The sequence below is a fragment of the Zonotrichia leucophrys genome, chromosome 18 (assembly GCF_028769735.1).
Source record: "Zonotrichia leucophrys gambelii isolate GWCS_2022_RI chromosome 18, RI_Zleu_2.0, whole genome shotgun sequence".
Lineage (NCBI taxonomy): Eukaryota > Metazoa > Chordata > Aves > Passeriformes > Passerellidae > Zonotrichia > Zonotrichia leucophrys.
The window spans coordinates 10,867,059-10,889,723 of record NC_088187.1 but is presented as its reverse complement, the minus strand read 5'-3'; the positions used below and the strand labels follow the sequence as shown (position 1 = coordinate 10,889,723).

The 22,665-nt window shown below is 52.6% G+C and overlaps 1 long non-coding RNA gene across 1 annotated transcript in view; it reads left to right on the top strand.

Annotated features, from left to right (window-relative positions):
* Positions 1-22,293, top strand: part of LOC135455346 (uncharacterized) — a 36,411-nt gene extending 14,118 nt beyond the window's left edge. The window contains exon 3 of the long non-coding RNA XR_010442309.1: positions 21,438-22,293. This is a non-coding gene — a long non-coding RNA (uncharacterized LOC135455346). The remainder of the gene's footprint in view (positions 1-21,437) is intronic.
* The last annotated feature ends 372 nt before the right edge of the window (positions 22,294-22,665 follow it).

Genomic DNA, 22,665 nt, shown 5'->3' with positions numbered 1-22,665 from the left:
CTTTATTTTTTCTTTATTTTTTCTTTATTTTTTCTTTATTTTTTCTTTATTTTTTTCTTTAATTTTTTCCTTTATTTTTTCTTTAATTTTTTCCTTTATTTTTTCTTTATTTTTTTCCTTTATTTTTTCCTTTAATTTTTTCTTTAATTTTTCTTTAATTTTTTCTTTAATTTTTCTTTAATTTTTCTTTAATTTTTCTTTAATTTTTCTTTAATTTTTCTTTAATTTTCTTTATTTTTTCTTTAATTTTCCTTTATTTTTTTCCTTTATTTTTTCTTTATGTGTTTTTATTATTTATTTTATTTTTTCTGATATTTTCCCTCCCGTGGGTGGGAGAGATCTGGGATGGGGGTGATAAGCAAATCTTGGAAAACAAAGTTCAGGCAAATCCGTGGGCAGGTGGAGAGCAGCTGCCTCTGGGTGGGGACACGTCTGGGAGGGGAAGGAGCAGCTCTGGATTTGGGGGGGATTTTGGGGGGCACAGGGGAGGAACTTTGTGTCCTCTTGGAGCTGCTGCTCAGCTCTTCTCTGCAGGCTGGGATTTTGTGGGTGCTGCTTTTGCATTCCCTTTTCCTTGGGGGAAAATGCTCTTTTCCTTGTGAAAATGCCCTTTTTTTCCAATGGGAAAAATGCCCCTTTTCCTTGGGAAAATGCCCTTTTTTTCCATGGGGAAAAATGCCCCTTTTCCTTGTGAAAATGCCCTTTTTCCATTGGGAAAAATGCCCCTTTTCCTTGTGAAAATGCCCCTTTTCCTTGTGAAAATGCCCTTTTTTCCATGGGAAAAATGCCCCTTTTCCTTGTGAAAATGCCCTTTTTTCCATGGAAAAAATGCCCCTTTTCCTTGTGAAAATGCCCTTTTTCCAATGGGAAAAATGCCCCTTTTCCTTGGGAAAATGCCCTTTTTCCATGGCTGGAGTGTTGGATGATGCTTTCCACATCTGCTCTGCATTTAAACTGCCCAGGGTTCCTTGGGCTGATGAGGATGGGGAATTTTTGTGCTCTGGGGTTCTTTGCCCAGGTGAGGATGAGGTGTTTTGTGCTCCAGGGTTCCTTGGGCAGGTGAGGATGAAGTTTTTGTGCTCCAGGGTTTTTTTGGGCAGGAGATTTTTGTGCTCCAGGGTTTTTTGGGCAGGTGAGGATGAGGTTTTTGTGCTCCAGGGTTTTTTGGGCAGGTGAGGATGGGGAATTTGGTGCTCCAGGGTTCCTTGGGCAGGAGATTTTTGTGCTCCAGGGTTCCTTGCCCAGGTGAGGATGAGTTTTTTTGTGCTCCAGGGTTTTTTGGGCAGGTGAGGATAGAGGTTTTTGTGCTCCAGGGTTTTTTGGGCAGGTGAGGATGAGGTTTTTTGTGCTCCAGGGTTTTTTGGGCAGGTGAGGATGAGGTTTTTGTGCTCAGGGGTTTTTTGCTCAGGTGAGGATGAGATTTTTTTGTTCTCCAGGGTTCCTTGGGCAGGTGAGGACAGAGGATTTTGTGACCCAGGGATTTTTGGGCAGGTGAAGATGGGAGGTTTTTGTGCTCAGGGTTCCTTGGGCAGGTGAGGATGGGGAATTTGGTGCTCCAGGGTTCTTTGGGCAGGTTTTTTGTGCTCCAGGGTTTTTTTGGGCAGATGAGAACAGGGGATTTGGTGCTCCAGGGTTCCTTGGGCAGGTGAGGATGTGGTTTTTTGTGCTCCAGGGTTTTTTGGGCAGGTGAGGATGGGGAATTTGGTGCTCCAGGGTTTTTGGGCAGGTGAGGATATAGGGTTTTTTTTGTGCTCCAGGGTTTTTTTGGGCAGGTGAGAACAGGGGATTTGGTGCTCCAGGGTTCCTTGGGCAGGAGATTTTTGTGCTCCAGGGTTTTTTGGGCAGGTGAGGATGAGGTTTTTTGTGCTCCAGGGTTTTTTTGGGCAGATGAGGACAGGGGAATTTGGTGCTCCAGGGTTCCTTGGGCAGGTTTTTGTGCTCCAGGGTTTTTTGGGCAGGTGAGGATGAGGTTTTTTGTGCTCCAGGGTTTTTTGGGCAGGTGAGGATGAGGTTTTTGTGCTCCAGGGTTTTTTGGGCAGGTGAGGATGAGGTTTTTTGTGCTCCAGGGTTTTTTGGGCAGGTGAGGATGAGGTTTTTGTGCTCAGGGTTCCTGGCCCAGGTGTTTCGCAGCTCCGCGGGACGCCGGGCTCGTAAAGCGGCGCTCCGAGAGGATTAAGGGGTAATCGGGGCTGTAAACAACTCGCGGCTCTTTAACACCTTCCCCGATGTGCTCCCTGCCCTGCCCCGCGTTCCTGGCTCTGGATGAGCCCTGGGAATGGCTGGGATGGAGCTGCGGGATCAGGAACCCCCTCAAAGGGGTGAGGAGGGATTTGGGGAGCCAGCACTGGATGTTCCTGCATCCATCCAGGTGGTGCAGAACAGCCCCTGCTCCCGCTGGGAATTCCCAGCTCCAGGAGAAGGGAACTCCTCACACAACGGGCAGGGAACATCCTGGGATTGGGGCTGGTGGTGTTTGGGATGTGGTGTGAGCCCTTCCTGAAAGGTGGGACATTGCCTGGCTGGGGTTTGGGAATGAGGAGATCCCAGTGGGACATTCCATGTCTGCAATTTGGGAATGGTGTGAGCCCTTTCCTCAGGCTGAGCAGATCCCACTGGGACATTCCCCGCCTGGAATTTGGGAATGCTCCCTTCCTGCAGGGAGCTGAACGGATCCCAGTGGGACATTCCCTGCCTGGAATTTGGGATATGATGAGAGCCCTTCTCTAAGGCTGAGCAGATCCCAGTGGGACATTTCCTGGCTGGAATTTGGGATCTGGTATGAGTTCTTCCCTCAGGCTGAGCAGATCCCAGTGGGACATTGCCTCGCTGGAATTTGGGAATGGTGTGAGCCTGTACCTGCTGGGAGCTGAGGACATTTCCTGTCTGGAATTTGGGATCTGATTGTGAGTCCTTTCCTGCTGTTGAAACAGATCCCAGTGGGACATTGCCTGGATGGAATTTGGGAATGGTGTGAGCCTTTCCTGTAGGCTGAGCAGATCCTGTGACATTCCTGTGGAATTTGGGAATGTGTGGAGCCTTTGTAGCTGGAGACCTGGACTTTCCTGCTGGAATTTGGGATTGTGTGAGCCTTCCTGGCGAAGGGGACATTCCCTGGCTGGAATTTGGGAATGCTGTGAGCCTCCGGGATGAGCAGTCCTGGACATTCCTGGATGGAATTTGGAATGCTGTGAGCCTGCCCGGGTGAGCAGCTCCTGGGACATTCCCTGGCAGGAATTTGGGAATGCTGTGAGCCTGCCCCGGTGGTGAGCAGCTCCTGGGACATTCCTGGCTGGAATTTGGGAATGCTGTGAGCCTGCCCTGCCTGTGAGCAGCTCCTGGGACATTCCTGGCTGGAATTTGGGAATGCTGTGAGCCTGTCCTGCCTGTGAGCAGCTCCTGGGACATTCCTGGCTGGAATTTGGGAATGGTGTGAGCCTGTCCTGGTGATGAGCAGCTCCTGGGACATTCCTGGATGGAATTTGGGAATGCTGTGAGCCTGCCCCGGTGGTGAGCAGCTCCTGGGACATTCCTGGATGGAATTTGGGAATGCTGTGAGCCTGCCCCGGTGGTGAGCAGCTCCTGGGACATTCCTGGATGGAATTTGGGAATGCTGTGAGCCTGCCCTGCCGGTGAGCAGCTCCTGGGACATTCCCTGGCTGTTTACCCGTTGCTTTCCCAGCTCCGTTTCATCTCCCGTTGTGGAATTCCCCTGCAGTTCCCACCTCCCCGCTGCTGCCCCTTCCCACGAGGAGGAGCAGGGTAATTAAACACCGGGGTAATTAAACACCGGGGTAATGGAACATTGTGCGGGCCGGGCACGGAGCGACCCCGCTGTTTGCCCAGGAGATAAGGGATGGGAGATAAGGGGTGTTTGCTGCCAGCCCAAGGACAGGGCCAGCCCTGCCCGGGCAGGACAGGTCCCCAGCCCTGGGGTGACACCTGTGGTGACATCTGGCGGGGCTGGCACTGCTCTGCCCATGGGCACGGCTGGCACCTGGGGCTGGAGAGGGAAAAGGGAGGAGGCGCCTCTGCCCCAGGGATGTGCCTGGCTGGGGTTGAAATCCCACTGGGGTTAAAATTGAAATCGTCCTGCGGTTAAAATCAAAATCCCACTGTTAAAATCCTGCTGGGGTTAAAATCCCAGTGTGGTTAAATTCCCACTGTTAGAATCCCACTGGGGTTAAAATTAAAATCCCAGTGGGGTTAAATTCCCCCGGGGTTAAAATGAAAATCCAACTGGGGTTACAATCCCACTGTTAGAATCCCACTGGGGTTAAAATTGAAATCCTCCTGCGGTTAAAATCAAAATCCCACTGTTAAAATCCTGCTGGGGTTAAAATCCCAGTGCGGTTAAATTCCCACTGTTAGAATCCCACTGGGGTTACAGTTGAAATCCCAGTATGGTTAAAATCTCACTGGGGTTAAAATTAAAATCCCAGTAGGGTTAAATTCCCACTGTTAGAATCCCACTGGGGTTACAGTTAAAATCCCAGTATGGTTAAAATTAAAATCCCAGTGGTGTTAAAATCCCAGTATGGTTAAAATCTCACTGGGGTTAAAATTAAAATCCAAGTGGGGTTAAAATCCCAGTGGGGTTAAATTCCCCCGGGGTTAAAATGAAAATCCAACTGGGGTTACAATCCCACTGTTAGAATCCCACTGGGGTTAAAATTAAAATCCCACTGGGGTTGAAGTTAAAATCCCAGTGTAGTTGAAATCCCAGTGTGGTTAAAATCTCACTGGGGTTAAAATTAAAATCCCACTGGGGTTAAATTCCCAGTGTGGTTGAAATCCCGCTGTGGTTAGAATCCCAGTGTGGTTAAGGTTAAAATCCCACTGTTTTTAAAATCCCACTAGGGTTAAAATTAAAATCCCAGTGTGGTTAAAATCCCACTGTTGTTAAAATTAAAATCCCACTGGTGTTGAAATCCCACTGGGGTTGGAATTGAAATCCCACTATGGTTAAAATCCCAGTGTGGTTAAATTCCCATCGGGGTTGAAATCTCACTGTGGTTTAAATGCCACTGTGGTTAAAATGAAAACCCCGCTGTTGTTAAAGTCCCGCAGTGCTGTGCCCTCAGGGAGTTTGGCCACAGGAAAGCTCTGATCCCAAATGGAGCTCCCACTTGCTGTTTTTCCCGGGTTTTGCTGTCCCCACAGCCCCATCCTTCCCTTGGGAATGCTGCTGGGGCTCTCCGTGCTGAAATGTCCCCCCTAAATCCCTCAGGATGGGGCAGTGCCAGCACAGCCCTGCTCCTGCTGCTCCCAATGATGGATGCCAGGGAATCACAAATTCCAAACTCTCCCCAAAGCCCCGAGCCCATCCTGCTGGGTTTTATTGGGAATCACAAATTCCCAAACTCGCCCCAAGCCCATCCTGCTGGGTTTTTCCTGGCTATAACAAATTCCCAAACTCTCCCCAAGCCCCAATCCCATCTCTGGGTTTTTCCTGGCTATAACAAATTCCCAAACTCTCCCCAAAGCCCCGAGCCCATCCTGCTGGGTTTTATTGGGAATAACAAATTCCCAAGCTCTCCCCAAGCCCATCCTGCTGGGTTTTATTGGGAATCACAAATTCCCAAGCTCTCCCCAAGCCCCAATCCCATCCTGCTGGGTTTTATTGGGAATCACAAATTCCCAAACTCTCCCCAAGCCCATCCTGCTGGGTTTTATTGGGAATCACAAATTCCCAAGCTCTCCCCAAGCCCATCCTTGTGGGTTTTTCCTGGTTTGGGGCGAGATGAAAGGGCGCTGCCCCACCTGGGGCACACCTGGAGCACAGCTGTCACCTCCCGGTGCTTTATGGCCCTTTGTGGTGCCGCGGGCTGATAAGGGCTCACCTGGGGGGGGTGGGGCTGTTTGATAAGGGCTCACCTGAGGGAAGGGGGAGGATGGGGTTGGTCCCTTCCCTGTCCCCGGGGCTGCTCCAGGGTCTGCTGGGAGCTGGGAGCATCACCTGGAGGCAGGAGCAGCCCTAAGGACCAAGGGAGGGCTGGAATTGCCCTGGAATTCTGAGTTTCCTTTGCCAGAGGGAATTTTGGGATCCTCTGGGATGATGGAGCCGTGTGTCAGTGTGGGATTTAATCCTTATTTAAGGCTGTGTGTGAAAGCTGCCTTTGGTTGTCTGTGGGGAGCTCAGGAGGGAGAAAACTCCCAAATTTTGGGATTTCTGGATCCCTGGGAATTCCCAGAGTTCTGGGCTCCTTTGCCAGGGGAATTTTGGGATCCTCTGGGATGATGGAGCCGTGTGTCAGTGTGGGGTTTAATCCTTATTTAAGGCTGTTTGTGAAAGCTGCCTTTGGTTGTCTGTGGGAAGCTCAGGAGGGACAAAACTCCCAAATTTTGGGATTTCTGGATCCCTGGGAATTCCCAGAGCTCCTTTGGCAGAGGGAATTTTGGGATCCTCTGGGATGATGGATCCATGTGTCAGCCTTAAATAAAGATTAAATCCCACATGTGTGTGAAATCTGCCTTTGGCAAGGCAGCAGCACATTGTCTGTGGGAAGCTCAGGAAGGACAGAATTCCCAAATTTTGGGATTTCTGGTTCCCTGGGAATTCCCAGAGCTCCTTTGCCAGGGGAATTTTGGGATCCTCTGGGATGATGGAGCCGTGTGTCAGTGTGCGATTTAATCTTTATTTAAGGCTGTGTGTAAAAGCTGCCTTTGGTTGTCTGTGGGGAGCTCAGGAGGGAGAAAACTTCCAAATTTTGGGATTTCTGGATCCCTGGGAATTCCCAGAGCTCCTTTGGCAGGGGATTTTGGGATCCTCTGGGATGATGGATCCATGTGTCAGCCTTAAATAAAGATTAAATCCCACATGTGTGTGAAATCTGCCTTTGGCAAGGCAGCAGCACATTGTCTGTGGGAAGCTCAGGAAGGACAGAATTCCCAAATTTTGGGATTTCTGGATCCCTGGGAATTCCCAGAGTTCTGGGCTCCTTTGCCAGGGGAATTTTGGGATCCTCTGGGATGATGGAGCCGTGTGTCAGTGTGGGGTTTAATCCTTATTTAAGGCTGTGTGTGAAAGCTGCCTTTGGTTGTCTGTGGGAAGCTCAGGAGGGAGAAAACTCCCAAATTTTGGGATTTCTGGATCCCCTTTAATTTCAGGGATTTAGGAGCCCAGTGCCTGCCTTCTCCAAGCTGCCACGAGCAGGTTATAAATTCAGATTGCTGTAGGGAAATGCTGCTGCCAGAGCTCTGGGCGCTGTCCTGGCCTCACCTCCCCACAATGCAGGGAATAAACTCGGCTCAGGGCAGGAGTGTGAGCAGGAAAATCCATGAAATCCATCCCAGCTGGGCCCTGCTTGCTCCCTCTGGATGGGCAGGGTGAGAGCAGCCAGAGCTGGGACCTCTCCTGCTCCTGGGCTCAAATTTTAAGCAAAGATCTCAAATTTTAAGCGAAACCATCACCTCTGGCTCTGGGGTGATGGTTTTGCTTAAAATTTGAGATTTGCTGTCAGCTGAGGGCTCTGCAACCTCGTTTTTCTGTTTTATTAAACTATTTTGCAGCTTTTCTGTTTGTAAATTGAGTTTGATAACAAAGTCTGAAAAGGCAGGAAGGAAAGAAAGAAAAAAAAAGGAACAGAATGTGAATTTTCTCTGCGGTCAGATGTGGGGATTTATTTCAGTGGGAATAATCCTGAGTGATCCAATTACCACGAGCTGGTGCCATCCTGCAGTGCCTGGGGAATCCTGCAATTGATGTGGGGTTGGTTTGGAGATCCCTAATTAAGATTAGCTTAATTCAGAGCTGCTTCTGCTCAGCTTGGCAGCTCAGGAACTTCCCCGACTCCAGATTTCCCGGGGATGTGCATTTTGGGGATGCACAATTTGGGCTCCAGCAGAGTGGCTGCAGCCTCTTCCCCATCCCAAAAAACTCCAAAAAGTTGGAGCTGAGTCAGCTTTGAATGATCCAGCTTTGCTCCAGCCTAATCCTGACCTTCCTCCCCCAATCCTCACCTTCCTCCCCAATTTTTGTGAGGTTTTTTTGCATCAGTCCAACCTGTCTGGGGCTCATCTTCCTCCTCTAACCTTCACCTTCCTCCCCAGATTTTGGGAAGATTTTTGCAGCAGTCCAACCTGTCTGGGGCTGATCTTCCTCCCCTAACCCTCACCTTCCTCCCCTAATCCTCACCTTCCTCCCCAGTTTTTGGGAGTTTTTTTGCAGCAGTCCATCCTATCTGGGACTGATCTTCCTCCCCTAACCCTCACCTTCCTCCCCAGTTTTTGGGAATTGGTTTGCAGCAGTCCATCCTATCTGGGGCTGATCTTCCTCCCCTAATCTTCACCTTCCTCCCCAATTTTTGGGAGTTGTTTTGCAGCAATCCATCCTATCTGGGGCTGACCTTCCTCCCCTAACCCTCACCTTCCTCCCCAGTTTTTGGGGTATTTTTTTTTGCTGCAGTCCATCCTCCCCTAATCCTGACCTTCCTCCCCTCATCCTCACCTTCCTCCCCAGTTTTTGGGAGTTTTTTTGCAGCAGTCCAACCTTTCTGGGGCTGACCTTCCTCCTCTGACCCTCACCTTCCTCCCCTAATCTTCACCTTCCTCCCCAGTTTTTGGGGTATTTTTTTTTTGCTGCAATCCATCCTATCTAACCCTAACCTTCCTCCCCCAATCCTCACCTTCCTCCCCAAATTTTGTGAGGTTTTCTTGCAGCAGTCCATCCTGTCTGGGACTGACCTTCCTCCCCCAATCCTCACCTTCCTCCCCAGTTTTTGGGGTATTTTGCAGCAGTCCATCTTCTGGCTGACCTTCTCCCCATCCTCACCTTCCCCAGTTTGGGATATTTTTGCTGCATCCTTCCCCTAACCCTGACCTTCCTCCCCTCATCCTCACCTTCCTCCCCAGCCTTTGGGAGGTTTTTTGCCCCTATCCCCGTGCTGTGCTGGCCCACGTGAGCAGCCTGGCTGGCACTGCCAGCTCCCGTCACCTCCTGGGGGACAAATCCTGGATTAGCAGAGCCCGTGGCCCTGCTGCAAGTGGAGCCCTGCTAATTAGGGTTATGTAACCGGGCAGCGCTTAATTGGGGAGCAGGATGGGGGCTCTGAGCTGGTGTGGGAGTGATGGGGATAGGATGGATGGAGATGAGAGATCTCTCTGAAGCCAGGCTGTGAAATTTGGGATTTATTGCAAAGGGCCAAGTGCAGGGGGCTGCCAGCACAGCTCAGAGCAGGAAAGAGAGAGGGAAAGAGGATGAGAGAGAGAGGATAAGAGGATAAGAGTGTTAGAGTGTAAGAGAGTGAGGTTCCTGTTACAATGCCATAAATCTTCTTCTCTGTTGAATATTCCAATTCTCTCCAACCAGTCTAGTCCGAGATACAAATCCTACAGCATTTACAAACCCTGTAGCATTTACAAACCCTACAGCATTTCCAAATCCTACAGCATTTACAAACCCTATAGCAGGATCCCAGCTTTTCCCTCTGGAGCAGGGGCTGAGGCTCCCAGGAATTGTCTGCACCAGGAGGGGTTGGGCTGACCCTGTACCAGAGGGGTTTGTCCCCCTAGGAATGAGCTCTGGGTTATCCCAGGCGCAGATGTGAGCAGATTTTATGGGAATTCTGTTTCCTGCCCCAAAAAAAAAACCAGGAAAAATGACTGGGGCAGCCAAAGGCTGGAACGCCCCAGGTTAAACCCCTTCAGCAATGGGGTCTGGTTGGGAATTTTCCCTTCCTCAGCCTGTGAGGGAGGTTGTGACGGTGTTCACAGGGGTCTGAGGATGAGGGAAGGGACGAGGATCTGACTCCATGTTTCAGAAGGCTGATTTATTATTTTATGATATATATTACATTAAAACTATACTAAAAGAATAGAAGAAAGGATTTCCTCAGAGGGCTGGCTAAGAATAGAATAGGAAAGAATGATAACAAAGGTTTGTGGCTCAGCTCTCTGTCTGACTGTCTCTGAGCTGACTGTGATTGGCCATTAATTAGAAACAACCACATGAGACCAATCCCAGATGCACCTGTTGCATTCCACAGCAGCAGATAATCAATGTTTCCATTTTGTTCCTGAGGCCTCTCAGCTTCTCAGGAGGAAAAATCCCAAGGAAAGGATTTTCCATAAAAGATGTCTGCGACAGGAGGTGGCACAAAGGGACATCGTTGGCTCTGTGGTGCCGTTGTTGGATCTGGGGGATCCCAGGGATTGTCTGAGCAGCTCCTCCTGCACAGGGGGATGGAATTTGGGATCAGCCCAATCCCACCTGGCCTGGGACACTTCCAGTCCCAGCTGTGCCAGCCTTGCCACCCTCTGGGCAGGGATTTCTGTGGGATCCTGAGCCTCATCCTCCCTCTCCATGGCATTCCCGAAGGGACCCAGCACCCCAAAGTGACAGTGACATCCCGGAGGGGGCTGTCCCTGCAGGACAGGCTTTTCCTGCCCATCCCACTCTGATCCTGCGTGTCCAGCCCACACCGATGGTGCTGCTGAGCTTTGATCTGCTCCCAGTGATTAAATTCCTATCATCCAGACTGACAGCTTAATATTCCTTAATATTCCTCAGCCAGGCCGTGCTAAATTAGTTGTGTCTGTCTTGCCAGAGCTGCAGAAATCTTTCTGACAGCTCCAGGCACTTGATACATTTTTTTTCTCCTTTTTTATCCCCTTTTTTTGCCTTTTTCTCAGTGTACAGTAGGAGTTGTGTTTGCTCTGTTCAGGGAATGCTTTCCTGGGTTTCCCACAAGCTGCTGGAGTCACTCAGTGCCTGTGGGATTGGGATCTGCATGGGACCAGGCTGGGTTTTCCATGAAAAATCATGTCCTCATGTTTTTGGAATGATTTCCTCTCTTAAATCTTGGTTTAGGTTGAATTGTTGCTGTTTTGTGACTGAAGGCCTTTTGGGATTCCTTGGAGCAGCTGATCCCTTTTGTGCCCTTATTGCATCCCCTGTTGGATCTCAGTTTTGGGGTGAAATGTGGCACTTTGGGGGCTCCTGAACCAGAGGAGGAGCAGCAGGTTTTGGTGAGGATCTTTTGGCAGCAAATCCATCCCAAATCTTCTCCTTTCCTCTCGCCATTGGGGTGACAGCAGGGACAAGGGACATCCTGGGCGCTCCGGGAGGGGAAGTGACCCCAGATCCACCCTGAGGCAGCCCTGGGGACAGTTGTGGCCTTGCCAAGAGCTCGGGGCAGGGAGGAGCCCCCCCAGCAGCAGCTCTGCTGCTCAGGCAGGAATTCCAAGGGCAGAGTTAATCTGCAGCAGGATTAGCCGAGCATGCGGCGTCTTGTCAGATGTGGGAGCGTTGCTGGGGCTGTAATTCTTCCAGACAAGGGGGAGGCTCCTGCTGGAGCCCAGCCCTGCCACACGCTGCCCCAGTGACCCACTGAGGGCTGGGCTGCTGCAGATTCCCTAAAAAGTTGTTTAAAATAGCAGTGCAGCAGAGTGTTGTTGCTGGCAGGATGGAGGATCCCGCTGGTTTCCACTTGTGGCTGGGATGGAAGGTGCCAGAGCATCCCAGAATATTTGGATGGGGGTTGGAAGGGGCTCACAAGGTGAATCCAGCTCTTGGTGCTCTGCAGGACATCCCAGAGGATCCCAGATTTTCCCTTTGGAGCAGGGGTGAGGCTCCCTGGCTCCCAGGGATCTGTGTGTGCTGCAGGAGGGGAAGCAGTGACATCCCATGGCATCCCATCATCCCAGCCATCCCATCCCATCCCATCATCCCAGCCATCCCAATCCCATCCCATCCCATCATCCCAGCCATCCCCATCCCATCCCATCATCCCAGCCATCCCAATCCCATCCCATCATCCCAATCCCGTCCCATCCTAATCATCCCATCCCATCATCCCAACGATCCCAATCCTATCCCCATCATCCCAATCCTCTCCCATCCCAATCATTTTATGCCCTTCATCCCATCCCTATCCTATCCCTATCCCAATCATCCCATGCCATCATCCCATCCGTATCCTATCCCAATCTTCCCAATCTCATCCCATCCCAATCTCATCCCATCCCAATCTCATCCCATCCCCATCCTATCATCCCTTTCCCATCCCTTTCCCATCCCTTTCCCATCCCTTTCCCATCCCTTTCCCATCCCTTTCCCATCCCTTTCCCATCCCTTTCCCATCCCTATCCCATCCCATCATCCCAACCATCCCAATCCCATCCCAATCTCATCCCATCCCCATCATCCCCATCCCATTCCCATCCCATCCCAAATCCCATCCCATCCCTCTCTTTTCCCACAGAATTCCTGCCCCAGGAGCTGTTGGCCTCTCCTGGTTTTTGGCCCAGGAGGGGCTGCAGCACCCTGGGATCCTCAGGAGCAGTTTCTCCATCCAGGCTTTGGGATCTGCTGCTCTTGGCAGCTCTGAGGAGCCCGGCCTAGCTCTGGCAGGCCCTGAGCACACGGAGTTAATTAGTGGCTGTTAATTGCGCTGGGAGTTGGGAATTGGACACGTTTGGAATTCAGAGTTGCTGTTTCCAAGCGTGGCAGCTCTGGTGGAACTCCTGTCCAGCACTGGAGAGGGGGAACACCAATTTTTGCCCAGGGAAAAAGCAGCATTTCATAGCTTTGGTTCCTCTCCTTCCCTGCTGGGTTTGTTTGAGTTTGGAGCTCATTATCTGCTCCACCATGGACAATTTGCAAACCCCAGGCTGGGCTTGGAACAGGGATGCAAATCCTGGGGATGTGGGGGTGTTGTGGAGCCAGGCCCAGCCTGGCACCCCAGAACCCCAACCCTTGGGGAGGAGAGGAGGTTTTCCATCCCCGACACCTCCCCAGCCCTGCATTCCAGAGGGACACTGGCAGGGACACTTAGGGGACACTGGGAGGAAATTATGGGGACACTGGGAGAGGAAACTGGGAGAGGACACTGGGGAGAGACACTGAGGGGACACTGGGAGGACATTGAGAGGACACTGGGGGGACATTTAGGGGACACTCAGAGGACACTGGGGAGACAGTGGGAGGATGCTGGGAGAGGACACTGGGGAACAGTGAGAGGACATTGGGGGGGGACACTGGGGGGACATTGAGGGGATACTGGGGGGTGACTGGGAGGACCCTGAGAGGACACTCTGGTGACACTGGAGAGACATTGGGACGACACTGGGAGAGGACATTGAGAGAACGTTGAGAGGACACTGGGGGACATTGAGGGGACCCTGAGAGGACACGACTGGGGGGACACTGGGAGGACACTTTTCCTGCTGGGCCTTCCCCCCTGAGCCCGGCCTACCTGGGGGCATTTTCTGTGCCTACAAGGGTTAAATCCCTGCCCTGTGTTTGCTTTTTGGCTGCCTGGGTGCATGAGGAGCTGTCAGCACCTCGGCTTTGGATTTATTTGGGCATTAAAAAGGGCCCGGGGCGGGCGGATGCAAACACTCCCTGCAAAATGTGCCTGCAGCACAACCCCAGCCCCTGCACACAGCCCAGCCTTTAATAAGGGCATTTAATTAAAGTCATATAACTTTTTTTTATTATTATTGTTATTATTATTAAAAAGGAGGGAGAGGAGGGGAGGGATGATAAAATAAATAAAGAAGCGGGGCCTGCTGAGCTGTGAGCAAATGTTGGGACACAAAGAGGGGGTTTAGAGTGGGGCTTTAATGGAAAAGTCATCAGCAATGTGTTGTGTTGCTCCTTTTTCCCAGCCTTGCTTGGGCTTGGGGAGAGAATTTTAAGGAATTCCTGAATTTCCAGACTGCCTTTTCCCCCCTCTTCCCTGCTGGTGAAATCTTGCAGAATTATGAATTTTTCCAAAGGCTGTTGCTGTTGGATGGAGCTGCCGTTGCTCTCTTCCCTTCTCCTATTCCTGCACGGCTTCTCCCATGGTTTCCAGCCTGTTTTCCCAGGAAAACCACCTGTGCTCATGCAAACAGGTCAGCATTGTCTCAGAACCCTTCTCCTCTTACCATTCCCGTGGTTCCTAAATCCTCGTGGCTGCCCTGCTGTGGTGTCCATGCCTGCCCCTCTTTCCAAGGGTTTTTTCCTTGGATTATCCACACTGCTGAGGTGTGGATAATAATCATACTTCATCCCTGCAGGTGATGCTCTGGCTCATCCCTGTTTGTGTGGGCCAGGACCAAATTCCCTGGAGCAGGGAATTCTGCATTCCAGGATAAGAACAGCCCCAAAGCCAAGCTGCTTTTTTCCAGCTGGAGCCCCCAGTCCAGGCAGGAAGCTGGAGAGGACAGAGGGGACGTTTGTGGTGCTGGAACATCTGCTCTGCAACCCCCAGGAGCCCCTTCTGGCCAAAAGCCTCAGGGCTGGGGGGTCTGAGGGATGCTGCAGCTGCTGGAGAGCCTGGCTGAGCTCCTGGCATCCCACAAATCCCAAAAATCCCAGAAATCAGCACAGGGAACCATCCGAGGCACAGCCAGGTGGATCTCCCTGCCTGGCACACCCAGAGGGGTGGCAGGGACAGCCCCAGGTCCTGTTTGACAGGGAGAGCCCCAATCCTGCCTGGGATTGTCCAGCTCTGGGCTCTGCACCTGGGGGGCAGCAGGAAAACAATTCCTGCACTTTGCTTTCCAGGGAAAGGAGAGAGCGGGGCACAGAGAATTAATCAGCTTAGGGTCAGCACAGGAAAAAACACTGCTTAAATGGGTAATCCCCAGGCTGGAAATCAGCTCAGAGCTGTGTCCTGGGGTGACGTTATGATGCTGGTATCCCCATTCATCTGTTCTGTGCCTTTGAGACCGGCTCTGAAGAGTGGAAGTTTTGTTTGGGTTTCTCTTATCAGGGACACAGAGATGGGCAGTACTTAGGGCTGTTTTTCATTTTGCTTTCAGCTTGCTGCTTTTGCTTGCTCTCTTTTCTGCTCTTGGTTCTGCTCTGCTTTGGCCTCTGCTTATTAGCTAGTTTAGCTAAACAGTCCAAACTCCTTCCTGGACTGTTTCTCCTCTCCTGTTTCTGTGACCATCTCGAACCTGCTCTGGACTGGGACCTGGGAACACCGAGGGTTGGCACCGTTGGGCTGCAGCAGCTGCCCCAGCGCCGGAGGGACTGAGAACAGAGCAACCACCGCTCTGAGAGAGATGACAAAATCAGAAAGTTTCTTTCTTTCTGCTGGGAAATCAGCAGAGCTCCTGCTCAGGAAACGTCCCTGCAAGGTCAGGGCCATCCCTCAGCCTGCAGGGTTTGTCACTGGAATAAATAACCCAGAACAGTCAGCAGGTGCCAGAACCTTCCTGAGACCTGGGGCAGCGTGGGCTGGCCCGGGCTGACGTCACCTGTGCTTGTCACCCTTCTCTGGAATGAAGGGGAATGGGACTTTCCTCATTCCTGGCCCTGTGACAGCTCTGGGGCTCTGCAGGGCCAGGGTGGCCCTTGCCGAGGGGAAATTGCTGGAAAGAGCAGGAGGCAGAACAGGTTGGAGTGTGTGGTGAGAGAGCCCTCAGGCTGGGCCCGGGGGGAAGGTGAGGGTTCCATTTTTAGGTTTCCACCTGTGCTCAGGTGTGGGGGCTTGGTCAGGGCTGGAATTTGAGGAGGGAGCTGTGGATGGAGCTGGGAGCAGGGGCTGCCATGCTGTGAGTGCATCCTCTGGGAATGAGCCAGGACTCACCCATGGGGTATTTTCTGGGTGGTTGTTTTTGGGGTCCCCCCGTGGCAGGAAGGAAATGATGAGTCTGACTGCATGTTGTTAGAAAGACATAATAAATAATATATAATAATTTGTTATTTCATTATACTATATTACATATATTATATCATATTATCATATCATATTATATCATTATCATATTATAATATTATTATATTGTAATATGTTATATTTTTATATTATGTAAAGTAACAAATAATTTATTATTTTATGATACCATATTATATACTGTATTATATTACAATACAGTATATATTATGTATTTATATATTACAATACATATTATATATTTATATAATATATAAATAATAATTTGTTATTTCATTATAATATATTATATATTATATATTATATATTATATATTATATATTATATATTATATATTATATATTATATTGTATAATATATATTATATTAAAATATAATCTATAATATATGTATATATTATATAAAGTAATGCACAATAATTTATTATTCTATTCTAGTGTATTATATATTTATATATTTTATAAAATAATAAATAACAATTTATTATTTTATGATACTACATTATATTAAAGAATGCTATACTAAACTATACTAAAGAATACAGAAAGGATACTTACAGAAGGCTAAAAAGATAATAATGAAAAATTCGTGACTCTCTCCAGAGTCCGGACACAACTTGGCCCTGATTGGTCATTAAGTTAAAACAATTCACATGTTGGATAAACAATCTCCAACCACATTCCAAAGCAGCCAAACACAGGAGAAGCAATCAGACAATTGTTGTTTTCATTTTTCTCTGAGGCTTCTCAGCTTCCCAGGAGAGAAATCCTGGCAGAGGGATTTTTCAGAAAATGTGAATTTGACACAGCAAGGGCATCCCTGGATCTCCCCTGGGCCATCCCCTCCTTCCTGCAGGTCCTCCTGCACTTATGTGAGGTTTTTGTGGTGACATCTGAGGGCAGCTTCCCCCCCTCCCCAGGACATTTTGGGGTTAAAGAAGCAGAGTTTGGGAGGTCTCACCCACCCTGACCCCAGCACCGAGTGAGCATCCCCCGCACGCTCAGGTGAGTCAGAGGCGGCTCCGTGTGACTCACGGCCTGTCTGGGTCACGGTTACTCATTGACACCTTCCCAGCAGGGCTGGCCTGGGAACCGAGCTGTGAGCACACCCCTGCAGGGCTGCCTTTGGGGGAGATTTGGTGATAATCCCTGGGGACAGCTCTGGGAATGGGGCTGGGGCTGCTGTGGCTGTGGTGAGGAGCTCCCCGAGCCTGGCCTGGGAACGGGGATGGATGGAGCAGCTTCTCTGTGGGTTCCTCTGCAGGGCTGGCTTTGGGGATAATCCTCGGGATAGCTCTGGGAATGGGGCTGGGGCTGCTGTGGCTGTGGTGAGGAGATCCCTGAGCCTGGGGACAAAGCTCTGCTCCACCTCTGCAGGGCTGCCTTTGGGGGTAATCCCTGGGAACGGGGCTGGGGCAGCTCTGTCTGTGGTGAGGAGCTCCCCGAGCCTGGCTGCTCCTTCTGGGCACCTTCAGACCCTCCTGCACTGCTCCAGCCCTGGGGAACCCACAGAGAAGCTGCTCCATCCATCCCTGAGGTGTCCAAGGAGCAGCCTGGGACAGTGGGACATGGCAGGAGGTGACACTGGGTGAATTTGAAGGTCCCTTTTCCCCCCCAAACCATTCCATGACTCCACATCCTGCAGTGCTGGTGGTGGAGGAGGCAGCGTGGAGAGGATTTCTTCCCCAGGATCCCAAATTCCCAGCCCGGGTGGGATCCTGGGCGGGCTGGGGATGTGAGGGGGCCCAGCCTGGGGGGCTCTGCCTGTGGGGGAGCGGGGAGGGTCCCCTGTGAGATGGGACAGGTGGGACACTGAGGGAGGGATGGAAACAGGGAGAGAGAGGAACACAGGGTGAGAGGGATGGAAATTGGGAGAGGGGGATGGACAGAGGGAGAGAGGGGTGAAAATAGGGAGAAGAGAGATGGAAACAAGGAGAAGAGAGATGGACATAGGGAGAGAGGGCTGGAAACAGGGAGAGAGGAATGGAAATAGGGAGAGAGGAATGAAAATAGGGAGAGAAAGATGGAAATAGGGAAAGGGAGATGGAAACAGGGAGAGGGGTGGAAACAAGGGGAAGAGAGATGGAAACAAGGAGAGAAAAAAATAGGGAGAGAGGGATGGACACAGGGTGAGAGGGATGGAAACAGGGAAAGGTGGAAATGGAGAGAAAGAAACAGGGAGGGTGGGATGGAAGCAGGGAAAGAGGGGTAGAAACAAGGAGAGAGGGATGGACACAGCCATGCCAGGACTTCCCTTTTCCAGTTTTTTGGGCCCAGCCTGGGTGTGGGTGCAGGCCCAGGGTGCTGAGGCAGCTCTGCTGGGAGCAGCTCCTGCAGTGGGGCCGTGGCTCTGCAGCTGCATTTTTGTCGATCCAGCCCTTTGGATGGAGGAGCTGCAGCAGTGAAAGCGGAACTGGGACATGTCTGAGCAGGGCCAGGGGTCTGAGGGAGCAGCAGGGAGCTGGGAGCTGCCAGAATCCTGTTCCTGCCTCTTGGATCCTTTCCTGTTTGCCTTTGCTGCCCACACAGTTCGCGCTTTGCTGTCTGTGGATGCTCCCACCCTCCACAGCCAAAATTCCCATTTTATTCCTGTTCCTGGAGAACAGGGGAGGGCAGGAGGCAAATCCCACCCCAAATCCCATCCCAAAATGGGCAGGAGGCAAATCCCATCTGCTGCAGAGCCAGCACCTGCTCTGTTGGCTCGGGGTGGATCCTCTCCCCTGTGGGATGCTGCTGTTCCATCCCTGCTCTCCTGGGATGTTGTGGGGGATCCTGGAGAGGACAAAACCCCGGGGCTGGTGGCCAGGAGCTGCTGGTGGCCCTCAGTGTGTGGCCTGGCTGTGCTGCTGGGGCTCAGGGAAGCAGATGGGCCCTCCTGGGGAACGGGGCAGGAAAACGGAGAAAACTGCACCTGGAATCTGCCTGGTTTGGGGGCTGCGCTGGGGAGGAGCGGGGATTGGTATGGCAGGGGGAGCTGGGTGGGTTTTCCTTGGGAGAGAGCAGAGGGCTCTGTCCTGTGGGTTAAAGTGGGCACTGAACTGGATTCACACAGTCAGGATGTGCTGGTGTCACCACGATGGGCTGGGGACATCAATGCTGGTGTGTGCAGGGCTGTGATGGCCCCAGGACAGACAGGGGACATCAATGCTGGTGTGTGCAGGGCTGTGATGGCCCCAGGACAGACAGAGGACATCAGTGCTGGTGTGTGCAGGGCTGTGATGGCCCCAGGACAGACAGGGGACATCAATGCTGGTGTGTGCAGGGCTGTGATGGCCCCAGGACAGACAGGGGGACATCAATGCTGGTGTGCCCAGTGCTGTGATGGCCCCAGGACAGACAGGGGGACATCAATGCTGGTGTGCCCAGTGCTGTGATGGCCCCAGGACAGACAGGGGGACATCAATGCTGGTGTGTGCAGGGCTGTGATGTCCCCAGGACAGACAGGGGGACATCAATGCTGGTGTGTGCAGGGCTGTGATGGCCCCAGGATGGGCAGGGGACATCAATGCTGGTGTGTGCAGGGCTGTGATGGCCCCAGGACAGACAGGGGGACATCAATGCTGGTGTGTGCAGGGCTGTGATGTCCCCAGGACAGGCAGGGGGACATCAATGCTGGTGTGTGCAGGGCTGTGATGGCCCCAGGACAGACAGGGGGACATCAATGCTGGTGTGCCCAGTGATGTGATGTCCCCAGGACAGACAGGGGACATCAATGCTGGTGTGCCCAGTGATGTGATGTCCCCAGGACAGACTGGGGACATCAATGCTGGTGTGTGCAGGGCTGTGATGGCCCCAGGACAGACAGGGGACATCAATGCTGGTGTGTGCAGGGCTGTGATGTCCCCAGGATGGGCAGGGGACATTGCTCCTGGTGTGTCCCTCTCTGCCTGCAATGCTGTGCTGATGTCCCCAGGACAGGATGGGACAGGCAGGGGACATCTCTCCTGGTGTGCCCAGTGCTGTGATGTGCCCAGGACAGGCAGGGGACATTGCTGCTGGAGAAAATGGATGGAAAATGGAAAATGTGTTCAGTGCTGTGATGTCCCCAGGGCAGGATGGGCAGGGGACATTGCCCCTAGTGTGTCCAGTCTGTGATGTCCCCAGGATGGACAGGGAACATCTCTCCTGTACCTCTCTCCCCGCAGTGCTGTAATGTCCCCAGGACAGGCAGGGGACGTCGCTGCCAATGTGTCCAGTGCTGTGGTGTGCCCAGGATGGGCAGGGGACATTGGTCCTGGTGTGTCCAGTGCTGTGATGTCCCCAGGACAGAGAGGGGACATCTCTCCAGTGCCTCCCTCCCCGAGTGCCGGCTCTCGCCGAGCCCCGGCCGCATCCCGAGCTGCCCGCGGCCCCTCGGGGCTGGGCTGGGCTGGGCAGGAAGCGCTTTGAAGTGCGGCTGTTCCCCCGCCGGAGCCCGAGATAAGAGATCAGAAGATCAGAGCAGCCCCGGGGCTGCGCTATCGGCCCGTGGCCTCTGATCGCTCCCGGCCGCGGCGCCTTCAAACGGGGCCGTGCCCGGCACTCCCTGGGCTGGGCTGGGATGGGCTGGGGGCACAAACCTGCACCCACCCTGCATCCATCCTGCACAAACCCTGGGCTGGGGGCACAAACCTGCACCCACCCTAAACCCTGGGCTGGGGGCACAAACCTGCACCCACCCTGTATCCATCCTGCACAAACCCTGGGCTGGGGGCACAAACCTGCACCCACCCTGTATCCATCCTGCACAAACCCTGGGCTGGGCACAACCTGCCCCACCTGCATCATCCTGCACAAACCCTGGGCTGGGGGCACACACCTGCACCCACCATACATCCATCCTGCACCCACCCTGGGCTGGGGGCACAAACCTGCACCCACCCTGCATCCATCCTGCACCCACCCTGGGCTGGGGGCACAAACCTGCACCCCCGGGCTGGGGGCACCCATCCTGTACCCACCCTGCACCCCCTGAGCCCCTGTGAGCTGCCAGCCCAGGGCTTGGACCTTCTGCATGTTCTCCTCGGGCACTGGGTGCTCTGGGATGTCACCTGTGTCCCTGCCTGTCCCACATGCCGCTGTGCACAGAGCCTGGGAAATTGGGGTTGGTGCCCTGCAAACCCCAGTGATGCTCATGAGGGTCCGTCTGGACCTTCTTAGGGGGCTCTGGGTGCCTCTGGGGTGTCACCAGTGTCCTTGTCTGTCCCACATCTTGCTGTGCGCAGATCTCCAGAGCCTGGAAAATTGGGGTTGGTGCCCTGAAAATCCCAGTGATGCTCATGAGGGTCCTCTAGACCTTCTTAGGGGGCACTGGGTGCTTCTGGGATGCCACCACTGATGTTTGAGCTCCCTGCTCATCCCAAATCCCACGGTCTTTGGTCCCTAGCCCTGAGAATTTGGGGCCAGTGCCCTGCAGAGCTCAGGAGGTGCCTCAGGGGTGTCCTCAGCAGTTTTTCACCTCCCTGCCCGTTCCAGATCCCTCTGTGCTGTGACCCCCAGCCCCTGAAGTTCAGCGTCAGTGCCCTGCAGAGCTCAGGGATGCTCCCATCAATGTTTTGCCTCCCTGCCCATCCCAGATCCCACTGGGCAGTGGTGCCCAGCCCTGGGGGTTTGGGGTCAGTGCCCTGCAGGGCTCCATGGTGGTGCTTGGGGCAGGAGGATTTGCACTCTCAGCTCCCCAGCAGCTCTGGGAGTGCCCAGGAGAGGTTGGGGGAAAGGAGGAGAAGGGTTTGGGGCTGCTGCTCCTTCCCACATCCCTGCAAACCCTGGAGTTGGTGCTGAGGGAGGATCAGCCCCGGCTCCAGCTCCAGCCCAGCCTGGCCCTTCCATTAACGCTGCTTTTGCTTTGCAGGGTCCCTGCTGGAGGCTCGGGGTGAGTGAGGGACAGAAGGACAGACAGACAGCCAGGAGGAGAGGATGGACACTGCAGCTGGGACAGACAGACAGCCAGGAGCATTTCCCAAGGACAGCATGGACACTGCAGCTGGGACAGAAGGACAGCCAGAACAGCTCCCGAGGACAGGATGGACACTGCAGCTGGGACAGACAGACAGCCAGGAGCATTTCCCAAGGACAGCATGGACACTGCAGCTGGGACAGAAGGACAGCCAGGACAGCCAGAACAGCTCCTGAGGACAGGATGGACACTGCAGCTGGACAGAGGGACAGAAGGACATCCAGGACAGCCAGGACCATCTCCCAAGGACAGGACAGACAGTGCTGGGCTGCACATCCCTGCAGGAGCTGAGCTCCTCCCCATGGCACTGACAGCACTCAGGAGCAATTTCTGCTGGACTTTGGGAATTTGGGAATTTTCCTTGTGGATCCTGGCCATGGATGGATGCTGAAGAGCTCCTGGCTCAAGCAGGAGCTCAGTGCTTTTCTCTGGCAAGGACCAAGCCCTTCCCTGCTTTCCAATGGATATTTTTGGTTTTTATTTTTGCTGTTTTTTGGGGTTTGGGTGTTTCCTGAGGCTGCTGGAGCTGCAGTGGATCCATGGTGGGACTGGAGCCTTTGAGGAGCAGGAGCTGAGCTGGGCCTGGGGCTCTGGGCTGGGGGGCTCAGGAGGGTCCTGGTGCCACAGCTGGAGCATCCCAGAGGATCCCAGGGTGGGAATGGGGGGAAGCCAAACCCAGCATGGGGAGTGTCACCCTCAGAGACAATTAAACTGCATTTAATTAATTTAATAAACCCCATTGGCTCTGTGAGTGCTGGATGTTGTTTTCCCACATTTCCAGGGGGTTTTGGGGATGCTTTGGATTGTCCAGGAAACCTTGAGAATGAGAAACTCAAGCTAACAAAGCCAGCCCAGCAGTTGAGCACCTTCATTCTGCAGGAAAGTTCTCCCCTTTCCTTTCCAGCCTTTGCCCACCACTGCCACCCCTCCTGCCCCAAAAGCCACTGAAATGCAAATTATTTCCCTAAAATCCCGTTGTTAATCGTGCCTGGATCCTGTTCCCTCCTACCCTGGGAGCACCAGCAGGTGCCCTGTGGGGACAGAACATGAAAGGGATATTTAGGTGGTGGAAATATCCATTTATGATCATTAATTTTTTTAGGATTTTGAGCATTATTTAATC